This window comes from Ambystoma mexicanum, chromosome 5p (assembly GCF_040938575.1).
Source record: "Ambystoma mexicanum isolate Mex_15411 chromosome 5p, UKY_AmexF1_1, whole genome shotgun sequence".
Classification (NCBI taxonomy): domain Eukaryota; kingdom Metazoa; phylum Chordata; class Amphibia; order Caudata; family Ambystomatidae; genus Ambystoma; species Ambystoma mexicanum.
Genome location: NC_090930.1, coordinates 712,259,440 through 712,271,944, shown reverse-complemented (window position 1 = coordinate 712,271,944; position 12,505 = coordinate 712,259,440). Strand labels below are relative to the sequence as shown.

At 45.1% G+C, this 12,505-nt stretch overlaps 1 protein-coding gene across 2 annotated transcripts in view; it reads left to right on the top strand.

Annotated features, from left to right (window-relative positions):
• Nucleotides 1–12,505, top strand: part of LOC138481143 (zinc finger protein 34-like) — a 608,256-nt gene that overhangs the window by 531,251 nt on the left and 64,500 nt on the right. The gene's annotated exons all lie outside the window — the stretch shown is intronic.

Sequence of the window (12,505 nt, the reverse complement as noted above, 5' to 3'; positions counted from 1 at the left end):
CGGGCATCCTTGTCTAGTACCCCTACTAAGCTGCCACCTCTCTGATATCACCGATCCCGTCTTTACTCTGGCCAGCGGTTCACTATACAAAATCTCCGCCCACCTTACATAGCCAGGCCCTAACCCATAGTGTTTCAGGGCCGCCAGCAGCCACGGCCACTTGACGGAGTCGAAGGCCTTGATCGCATCCAGGGACACGATCGCCATTTCCTCCTCACTTCCACTGCCAAACGCAATGATCCTTTGAAGTCGCCTATGATTGTTGGTGATGTTTCTATGGGGGACATAGCCCGTTTGATCCGGATGTATTAACTTGGAAATGACCTTTTTCAGTCTGTTCGCCAAGACCGCAGTTAATATCTTGCCGTCCTGGTTCAACATTGACACAGGCCTGAAGGAACCACAGCTGCGCCCTGGTTTATTTGGTTTAGGGAGAGGTACTATAACAGCCTCTCTCAGTGACTCCGGCAGGCGGCCCGTCTCGAACGCCTCATTTATCATCTCTAGCAGCGGGGGGAGGACCTCTTCTATATAAACCTTGTAAAATTCGCTTGGGAGCCCGTCTGTCCCCGGGGTCTTACTAGTAGGCAACTGCCTCACCACCTCCCCCAGTTCTTCCAGGGTAATCGGGGAGTCCAATTCCTCTCTTTCCTCCTCACTTATCTTGGGCAGCCCCATATCCTCAAGCGTTTCTTCTATCGTTGTCCGGCTACTATCCCCGTCTTCCCCGTATAACTCTTTATAATAGTCCACAAACGCTTGATTAACCCCCTCCTGGGCGTCCTCTACGCTACCATCTTCCCTCTCTATAGTTCTGATTGTGGCTCTGGGGGTCTCGCTCTTATACAACCATGCCAAAAGTCTCCCCGGTTTGTCACCTCTCGCATGCTGTCTCTCAATGTACCTTTTATAGTTAAGGTTGCACAACCTCTCCCAGTAATCCGCACATTTTTGCTGCAGCTTAAGTATCAAATCTAGTTTCTCCGCTGTATCGTCGCCGGCTTTTAAGGCCTCTTCCAATTTTGCTTACGTCTCCCTCAGTTCTGTTGAAACCCCACCTTGTAGGCCCTTGGACTTCGCCATGGCCGCCTCCGTCATAACAACTTTAAAGGCCTCCCATAGTGTCCCCGCCGAGTCCAGACTCCCAGTATTGATTTCAAAATAATTTACTATCTCCTCCCGTAAATCTTCTCTAAAGAAGGGGTCTCTCAACGCCTCTGCTCATAGGCGCCATGTCGGGATCCTCGCCCTCGGGGGGCAATATTGCCACGCAAGAATCGGGGGCGAGTGGTCCGAGAGGACCCTGGCCCTGTACTCTATTTGCGCAATCTCCGCTATCATTTCTGGTGATGCGAAGACATAGTCCAGCCTTGTTGATAACTGCTGTGGGGCAGAATAATGCGTATATTGCCTTTCCCCAGGGTGCCACACTCTCCATGCATCTTCCAACCCAAAGTCATCAAGCAGTGTCTGCAGGGGCCGGTCTATCCAATTTCCCGTCCGATCTATCCACCCTCGGTTCAATACACAGTTGAAGTCCCCTCCCCAGATCACCGCGCTTCCCACACACACGCTCAGGTTCGCACTCAGTGTCCTAATGTACGCCGATGTGTTCTGGTTGGGGGCGTACGTGTTAACAATACTTATCTCCCTATTCTCTACCAATCCCCTCAGCATAACCATCTTCCCATCTGTCTCAGCCACCACTTGCAACCTCTGAAACGGGACATGTGGCGCCACTCATATAAGTACTCCTCTTGCGTAGGCCGAGTACGAAGAACCCACCAACACCCCCTTCCACTTTCCTGCAATCGTGTCCATCCTCTCACGTGTAAGGTGGGTTTCCTGTAGCAATGCAGTATCTATTTTCTGCCTGCGCAGATACAGCATAACCTTGTTCCTTTTTAAATAGCTGTTAAGCCCCTGCACATACCATGTGAGTATTTTAAGGTCCCCCATGGCCTGGTATGGTCCCATTCCCCCCCCCCCCCAGGTGCAGTGTAACCTTGAGTTCCATTCCAATCTATATAGGCTTGCATCCCCTTCTAAAACCCCGTTAACCAAAAACACACAGAACTTCCCACTCCCTCTCCCCCCCGCCTCCCCACCCTTCCCCAACACTCCCCCCCCCCCCCCAACTGTTGCCCAGCTCATCCCTGGATCTCAGGCTCCCCCGCATCTAGCTCTTTCTGGCTTTCACCTGTACTCGAAGCTCTGCAGGGTGAGGCCGCCCTAGTGGCCAACCTACTGTAACTACAACTACAATTCGGGGGGTAGGGTGCTACCGCCCTGCTGCTCCAATAGCACATCAAAGAACTACACATTGCTATACAGTTTCAATATATGTAATCGCCACTATATTCAAGTCCATCAAGTCTCTCACAATCCGCAGTATGTTACCGAATGTCAGCCTCCTACAGCCAGGCCCCTCGTTCTCTGCCTTCGCCTAGGATGTTCTCTCGCCACCATAGCAAAATGCATGCCGTGTCTGAGTCACTTTTCACGTCCATTTTGTGTCTCCTCCGTGTCTTGATCCGGGCAGCCCTGCAGACCCAACCACGTTGTCACATCTTCTGGAGTGTCAAAAAAAGTGCATTTTGCCCTTATACATGACCTTCAATTTCGCAGGGTACAGTAGCATATATTTTATCCCAGCCACCCGCAGCCTCCTTTTGATGGGTACATAGCTGTACCGCTGCCTCTGGACTAGCATAGTGTAATCCGGGTATGCCGTGATAGTGCTCGAGGCCCTCTCGATTGTTCCGCCTTTCCGAAAATACTCCAATATTTTTTCCCGGTCTTTATAGTTCAGTATCTTGGCAATTATCACTCGTGGAGGGGCCCCCGGTCTCGGCTTCCGATGAGGGCTCTATGTGCACGCTCAACCACAAATCCTTGCGAGAGTGTACCGGCACCGATTCCTTGTAGGAGTAAGTTCTCGATATAATCAGTCGGGTCCTGGCCCTCCTTGCCTTCCGGCAGACCCACCACACAAATGTTGTTTCTCCTCGCTCTCCTTTCTGCTTCTTCTGCTCGAGACTCCAAGTTGGCCACCTGTTGCTTGAGGACATGGATCTCTTTTGTATTGTTGGCACCGTTGTCCGTATTAGATTTCACCGCGCCCTCCAGGCTGCTTGTGCGTTCCGCCAGTCCCCTGACATCCTGTCTCAGCAGGGAGACTTCGATTCCCACTGTTTCAATTTTAGCCTTCAGGGAAGTGCGTAGGTCCATCAACGCAACCCCCCAAGATTCCTTCAGCTCCGTAATGGCTTCCAAAATCTGACGATTATCAGCAGCTGTCGCGCCCTCAGCCTGTGCCATCGGGCCTTTGGTTGAGGTGGCCGCAGGAGACAGTTGTGCTTTCGCAGAAATGTCCATCGTGGGTTGTTTGGTCTTATTCTTGCCCACTGCCCCTCGCACCGCCATTTTCTGGTTACCGTTGGGTCTCCCTGTCACGATTCAGCAACCAAGTGTCTCCCCTGCCGCAATTTCCACTCTTTGCCGACTGTCGCAGTGGTTTCCAGGCAGTCGCAACCTCCACCTCCTCTCGCCGCTGCTAGTTCAATGACGAGCGAGCACTTCTCGTGCTGGTCGTGGTGCGGCCTGCATTTTCACACCTCTGCTGTCCTGGGCCCCTGCCGTCCGGGCCAGCGCCCAAGCTTTCACGACTCAAGATCCACGGCCCCCGGGGGTTTTTGTATTCCGCCTTCACCTCGCCATTGTCATGCTTTCCCCGTGGCTGCCGCCTCTATTCGTCCTCTTCGGGTACCCTGGTCTAGTTTCTTTTGTCGGCCATCTTGTGTCACACTGGACCTAGCCGCCGCCGTCGCTCATCGAGCAATTCCTCCAGACTCCCGTTTACGATTTTTCTCGATCTTTTTACAATGAGTGAAGCATCCATTCCTATGCGTGTGTACTCGATTCTGGAACCAGTGGTGCACTTTTAAAGGTAGTTTGTACGGATCATCTGTCGGATCCTCCGGAGCTCCATGGGAAGCACGTCCTACTCCATGGCTGCTCAAGCCATGCCCCCGCCTGAGAATGATATCCCTTCAATGGGTTCTCAGGACACAATGGTCTCAATTCTCGGGCAAGATGTCAGACCTACTTCAGGTTCCAAGCAATGACGCACAGGATCTCCTGTGGTGGGTCTGCAAGGACAACATTCTGAAGGGAGAACCTTTTTGGCAACCATGGCCAGAGATAACAGTAATGACAGACGCCTTACTCACAGGGTGGGGAGCCCACACCAACGATCTGACAATCGGCGGTCGTTGGTCCCTTTCGGAGTCCAAACTACACATCAATTTTTTGGAGCTGAGAGCAATCAAACTTGCGCTGAAGGCTTTTCTGCCCTCAGTTCGGGGAAAGAGTGTCCTGATAATGACGGACAACACAGTGGCCATGTACCACCTCAACAAGAGAGGAGGCATAGGGGCACTACCACTGTGCAGAGACGCAATGCAGCTCTGGTACTGGGCAATTCAAGATGGAATCTCCCTATTGGCAGTTCACCTAGCTGGGGAGGGGGAACACAGCGGCAGACTCTCTGAGCAGGCAGAGCACAGTCCCCAACTAGCTGAGGAAGTCCTTCAAGAGATTTTCAGCCTTTGGGGAACTCCTCAAGTGGATCTGTTCGTAAGTGTCAGCTGGACCTGCGAACTGTACTGCTCCAGGGAATTTGCCCCAAGAAGAGCTCTAGGAGATGTGTTTGTGGTGGACTGGGAGTTTCCACTCCTGTACGCGTTTCCTCCAGTCCCCATCATTCCTCACATGATCACGAGGTTGAGAAAGTTTGGGAAATCCATTATCCTAATTGCCCCTGTTTGGGCCAGGAGGATGTGGTACCCGGACCTTTTGGACATGTCATCATTCTTCTACAAAGAGAGGACCTTCTCTCATAAGAGGAGGGTTGGATTCTCCATCCAGAGGTCAAGACACTCAGCCTTCATGCATGGTTTCTTAGAGGCTGAGGTATAAGGATTGGGACCTCCCGGATGATTTAGTGGAGATTTTGCTTTAGGCCAGAAGGCCAGAAGCAAAGTCTTTGTACCGCTGCCGTTGGAAAAGAATGTGGACCCTTAACTATGCAAAACACAAGAGGTGTTATCCTTCTACTGTACATAGCCAATCTGGGGTTCCAGGTTGGGACCATTAAAGGTTATTTGGCAGCACTATCCATCTTCAAGCGCTGGTCCTGAGGACATTTACTTTCTTTTTTTTTTAAAACTTTTATTTTTGGCGGCAGAGGAAAATAGCTTACACATACATCAGAGGAGCCAAGTGGACTCAACACATTTTCAACAGAGAGTAGTGATACATCTGAGTGGTAATATAAAAACAAGCATAGGTGGAACATCATGAGGCGTACAGAGCTGAGACATTTCTTCAAGAAGATTGCGATGAGTTGTCCTCAAGGCCATTGAGATAACTGTTGAAAGGAGACCAGATATTTTGTGGCCGGGAGTGGGCCGGGAGGGTAGTGAGGTACTCCGCCTAACAGTTCCGGGACCATGTTAGTAAATTCAACCATTTCTGGAATGTGGGGTGGGGGAGGAGAACTTCCAGTTTTGTAGCACACATTTTTTGGCAATTAGACAGCTCACATTTAACAATTTGGCAGTGCCCCTGGCACCCTCCGCCCCCCATATCCCGAACAGAACCCCGAGCGGGTCAGGGTCGATAACAGTGTCACAAATTTCTGAAAGCGTCTTCAGGATCTCCCTCCAAAATGTAGTTCGTTTCGGTCAATCCCAAAACATATGGAGATGGCACGCATTATTAGCACCACAGTGAGAGCAAAGTCTTGGGTCAGAGCAAGCAAACCGGGAAACTCTGCGTGGGGTATAGTATAGTCTGTTCACCAGTTTGTATTGAATAGTGTGATAGCGAAAGTTCAGGGAGACTCTTCTAGTGTGGGAGCACATTTTCGTCCAAAGTTGGTTAGTGAGATCCGATTCCAGGTCAGAAGCCCAGTCATGAAGCAAATTTGAGTGGGCACCACAGGGGTATCGAGTCTTGCTGGCGTTATCAGAAGTCTCTAGTATGATGAGTCTTCGTTAGTTAAATCCTCTATGTAGGAGCTGGCTGAACAAGGCCTGGAGACACCCAAACCCAAAAATACAGCAAAAAACAAAGATTAGGTAACAACCCAATCATACAGCCGCTCTCTGGAATCCCATGTTGGGTTCTGTACTAGTTGTAATTTCGCTATGTATAGTTCCTTTGATCCAATTCTTGGAAAAAATACAAAAGTCAAATATATAGTGATTTTTCAATGTTGGTTTATCTATCAAGTAGAAGATTATTATATAGAAAAAAGTGACAAGTAGCCACCAATGATGTTCTTCGTGAGGAAGAGATTGCCATAAATCACTCTATCCGTAGACTTATATTGTGCCAATGCATTTCGGAATACAACAAATTCCTTCATCAGGGCAAGTCTAAAACAATAAACACATAACATTCAAATATTTTTGTTCCAACCATTCCAAGGTAAATATCCATATAGAATAATTCCCATATTTCGAACAACGTAAGTATACAAATATCAATATGAACAGTCATCATCCAAACAGTTGAAAAAATATGAAGGTAAACACATACCCGACAATGTAATGAGCCGGATCAGAAGGCAGGTCAAAAAGATATAAAACAAAAAACAAATCAGTACAAAGGTAAGTAAAGATCTCCTACAACAAAATGGAGGGAATTGGGTCCATTACCTGATGTAGGTGAGTAATGGCGAAATCTATGTTTCAGAGACCAGGCTGCTCCACCGTGTACGGCGAGCAGGTGCTGTGAATGGTAAAGTAAATATATATGAAGGACCTATCCAAAGTGTAGCTAATCACTAATAGAAATAAACAAGCGTGGATTGTAACTCACCGTATGTAAAGAACGAAGCGGAGAAGTTCTCTCTACGTCTGCTCAAAGCAGACTGTCTTCGTTGCATCGGCGCCTTGCCGAGCAACCTAGTTTTATAAGACACGTGATTGAAAGCAGAATGTCTTCTTTGCATCGGTGCGTAGCCGAGCAACTCAGTGTAAGACACGTGATCGCGGCTCGTGTCCAAGAACTAGTCAATAAACCTAAATATCACCACAATACCTAATTTATGGACCTCCTGGGGCAGTAATGATAAACGTTATCGCCTAAGAATCAAAAAAAAAAAAAAAGGAATTAAGTAGTTTGTCATCCATAGACATAGAAAAAATACTAGGATTGACTGGACCCTTTTGGATAAAAGTAATGGCTGTAATATGAACACCTCAAAAGAGGCTATACTATTCTGAACGTACCTAAGTAGGATGAAAGAAGCCTAGGGAGCAACCCTGGCAATGTACTTTATATTAATAGTATGTGCCTTAATGCCGCTAGTGGTGTCGTCCAGAGAGACGGCACCTCGGGTCCTGGGAGAATCCCAGGATGCGCAGCATGCAGGACATTTTACTAAAAAACATAGGAAACATCTCTTGTTCATATACATTCGAGTGACCCTCAACATATGTGTACTGGTGTCAATCTAAACCAAACGATGTTAAATACAATATTAGAAAACAAATAAAGAAAACAATTAAAGAAAACAGTGAAAGTTAATCTCCTCATTTAACCCATTGGGTGCCAGACTGCCAAGTTTGTCAATCCAATATGTCTCTCTGCGACTCAAAAGTTGGCATAAATCTTCATGAGGGCTATTTTTGGTTAAAGCTTCCAAAATCACAAATTTTATTTGTGACACGTTATGTCCATTGGCCATCCAATGTCGTGCCACTGCTGAATTCATGTTTGCATTACGAATACAAGATCGATGTTCACCCCACCTCAACTTGGCTGTACGGGTTGACTGTCCCACATAAAATTTCCCACATGGGCATTTAATGCCGTAAATGATATTACTGCTGTCACATGTAGCAAAAGTCTTAAGCATAATCTTCTGTCCCGTCCTTGGATGGTTAATGGAGTTTCCTTTCATAACAAAATTACAGTTGACACACTGTAAACAAGGAAATGTCCCAGTTCGCTGTGTCATAGGTTCCCTGGCTGCAGGTTTCGTCTGCACCAGTTCATCCCTCAAGTTCCTACTGCGTTGGTATGCAAAAATTGGTTTTTCACTAAAAATATCTTGAACTCGAATGTCATTCTTGAAAATCTCCCAATGTTTCATAATAGTTTTCTTGATTTTGTTGCTTTGCGTAGAGAACTTGGATACAAATACTGGTGACTTCAATTCTCTCTTACTTTTGGGATTCTGTTCTAATAATAGTCACTCGTGATATGGCATCAACTCTGTCAGATGCCAGATCGAGTTCACCCTGTTTATATCCCCGAGCCAGAAATTTTTCTTTCATTTCCATCTGTTGCATCTTGTAGTCTTCAGGATCACTCACTATTTTCTTGACCCTAAGTAACTGACTGTATGGTAGATTCCTCAGTAGGCTCGGCTGATGGAAGCTGAGTCGGTGCAGGAGATTATTCCGATCAGTCACTTTCCGAAACAATGTAGTGCTGTAGCCAGTGGGTTGCTTTCTGACCTGTACATCAAGGAATGTTATGATTTCATACGAGATCTCTCTAGTAAATTGTACCCTCTGGTCGATGCTGTTTAGATACACAAAAAATGTTTCAAAAGACTCTCTAGTTCCTTTCCAAATTCCAAAGATATTGTCTATGTATCTCGTCCAGATTCGGATGTCCTTGTTCCATTCCTGTTTATTCAATACATGGTCTGTTTCAAACTTATACATGAAACTGTTGGCGTATGAGGGTGCCATGGTGGCTCCCATTGAAGTCCCTGCAGTTTGTAGAAAGAATTGATTGCCATATTGAAAATAGGAGTTCTCAGCAATGAATTGTAACAATGCCAGTATGAATTCCTTCTGAGCACGTATCTCAGGTGCTTTCAGTAACAGCCATTCTACAGCCTCTATCCCCAGAGCATGGGGTATAGAGGTGTATAAACTTTTCACGTCTATAGATCTATATATATACATGTATAAACATCAGATCTTCAGGCAAAGGTGTCAATGAGCTAAGTTTTTGTAGGAAGTGGGTGGTATCCCTTGTGTAGGTGTTGGTCCCTTGTATTAATGGCTGTAGGAAGAAATCTATGTAGATCCCTAAAGGTTGGTTGATGCTATCTATCCCTGCAACAATTGGTCTACCTGGTGGTTTGATGGCATCTTTATGGATTTTTGGTAGCGTATAGAAATTAGGTATTCTCGGATGTTCTTTCAAGAGAAATTTTTGTGTATGCTCGTTAATCCAATCCAATTCAAATGCTTTTTCTAGAAGACTCTTCAAATTCTGTTGGATCGAAAGGGTGGGATCATGGTCCAAACTGGCATATGTAGTCTGGTCTTGGAGCTGTCTTCTACATTCAGCATCATAGTCACATGTATTCTGAATAACCAAGGCTCCTCCCTTATCTGCAGGACTAATGGTGATACTCTTATCACTAAATAGGTCTCTAATCAATCTCATCTCGTGTGGTTTTAAGTTCCTGTATGGAGGATTCCTATAGCTGATTCGTTCAAGGTCCCGAGTGACTAATCTCTGGAATATTTCTATGGATGGTACTGTAATGGGTGGAACAAACCCACTTTTGACTCTAAATTCTTGAAAGTCTGGAATCTCGGTCGGACTCTCTTGCGTCTCCAATTCGTTAAAGAAAACTTTAAGTTTAAGTTTATGAATAAACTTGTATAGTTCTATCTTCGTATCAAACAAGGTGGTACCGTAAGTTGGTACGAAACTGAGACCTTTCTGTAGAGTCTCTTCCTCTGCCTTGTTTAGTCGCCTCCCCGAAATATTAACGACTCTGCTGTAATCTCGTTAGGGGTTTGTTTCTTGTATTGCCTCCTCCCCCTGCGGGATCTTTTCGGCGGGCGCCTAAAAAAGATACAGCAGCCGGAGCTCGTGCCAAAGGGCTTGTTGTCTGTGCAAGGTTCTCTGTGGTTTGTTCTGCTGGAATATCAGACTCTCTCAGAGCTTCAGAATCGGAACTGGAGGTATTATCGGATGTGTATTCAAAAGGTTTCCTTGGTGCTACTTGGCCATATTTGTCCATCCAAGTGTATACCTCGTCATTGATATAATCATAGGTATCCCTCTTAAATTTTTTGATCTTCTTTTGTTCCAATTCAGACTTGTAGTTCTCAAGTTTAGTGTTAATCTCTAGTAGTATGGTGTCATATTCTTCTCTTCCAAGTGTATCAACTAGTTCTTTCTCTATCTCCTGAATTTCTGTACTCAGGGTTGTTATATTCTTTGATAACTCTTGGATAGTTAGCAAGATGAGGTCCAGTGAACATTTATTCAGTATAGATTCCCACCTTCGAACAAACTCTCTGCTCTCTTTGCACAAGGTCGGTCGGAGCTGTATGCGAAGCCCCCTTGGGATGCGTTGGTTTTTGAAGTATCGCCCGAGGGTAATTGCGTGTAATTTCCTATTTATTTCCTTTCGTATAAGATACTCTAATTGTTTAATTCGTTTGGCCGGATCCTTTGGTGTAGTACCATGAGCACCAATAGACGTTTCGCTAATGAGTTCAAGAATGGCAGATGCTTCCTCAGTTGAGAAACCTAAAGTTTCTGCACATATGTTGGATAAACCTTCAATATCCTCAAATGACATGTTCAGTGTGTTGGGTAATCTTTCTTGAAATTGTGTGCCACCACTGCTGTGTGTCTCACCAATGAAGGGAAGAAAAGAGGCAGGAAGCAAATTTGAGTGGGCACCACAGGGGTATCGAGTCTTGCTGGCGTTATCAGAAGTCTCTAGTATGATGAGTCTTCGTTAGTTAAATCCTCTATGTAGGAGCTGGCTGAACAAGGCCTGGAGACACCCAAACCCAAAAATACAGCAAAAAACAAAGATTAGGTAACAACCCAATCATACAGCCGCTCTCTGGAATCCCATGTTGGGTTCTGTACTAGTTGTAATTTCGCTATGTATAGTTCCTTTGATCCAATTCTTGGAAAAAATACAAAAGTCAAATATATAGTGATTTTTCAATGTTGGTTTATCTATCAAGTAGAAGATTATTATATAGAAAAAAGTGACAAGTAGCCACCAATGATGTTCTTCGTGAGGAAGAGATTGCCATAAATCACTCTATCCATAGACTTATATTGTGCCAATGCATTTCGGAATACAACAAATTCAGAGAGACGTCTCTGGACGACACCACTAGCGGCATTAAGGCACATACTATTAATATAAAGTACATTGCCAGGGTTGCTCCCTAGGCTTCTTTCATCCTACTTAGGTACGTTCAGAATAGTATAGCCTCTTTTGAGGTGTTCATATTACAGCCATTACTTTTATCCAAAAGGGTTCAGTCAATCCTAGTATTTTTTCTATGTCTATGGATGACAGACTACTTAATTCCTTTTTTTTTTTTTTTTTTTTTTTTTGATTCTTAGGCGATAACTTTTATCATTACTGCCCCAGGAGGTCCATAAATTAGGTATTGTGGTGATATTTAGGTTTATTGACCAGTTCTTGGACACAAGCCGCTATCACGTGTCTTACACTGAGTTGCTCGGCTACGCACCGATGCAAAGAAGACAGTCTGCTTTGAGCAGACGTAGAGAGAACTTCTCCGCTTCGTTCTTTACATACGGTGAGTTACAATCCACGCTTGTTTATTTCTATTAGTGATTAGCTACACTTTGGATAGGTCCTTCATATATATTTACTTTACCATTCACAGCACCTGCTCGCCGTACACGGTGGAGCAGCCTGGTCTCTGAAACATAGATTTCGCCATTACTCACCTACATCAGGTAATGGACCCAATTCCCTCCATTTTGTTGTAGGAGATCTTTACTTACCTTTGTACTGATTTGTTTTTTGTTTTATATCTTTTTGACCTGCCTTCTGATCCGGCTCATTACATTGTCGGGTATGTGTTTACCTTCATATTTTTTCAACTGTTTGGATGATGACTGTTCATATTGATATTTGTATACTTACGTTGTTCGAAATATGGGAATTATTCTATATGGATATTTACCTTGGAATGGTTGGAACAAAAATATTTGAATGTTATGTGTTTATTGTTTTAGACTTGCCCTGATGAAGGAATTTGTTGTATTCCGAAATGCATTGGCACAATATAAGTCTACGGATAGAGTGATTTATGGCAATCTCTTCCTCACGAAGAACATCATTGGTGGCTACTTGTCACTTTTTTCTATATAATAATCTTCTACTTGATAGATAAACCAACATTGAAAAATCACTATATATTTGACTTTTGTATTTTTTCCAAGAATTGGATCAAAGGAACTATACATAGCGAAATTACAACTAGTACAGAACCCAACATGGGATTCCAGAGAGCGGCTGTATGATTGGGTTGTTACCTAATCTTTGTTTTTTGCAGAAGCCCAGTCATCCCAGGCCCTGGATGGCAGTGCTGGGGAGGCAGTCAGGAGGAGTTTGTATAGCGAGGATACTACCCCGCGGGCCCCACCTGAGTTGGCGATGTAAGAGATC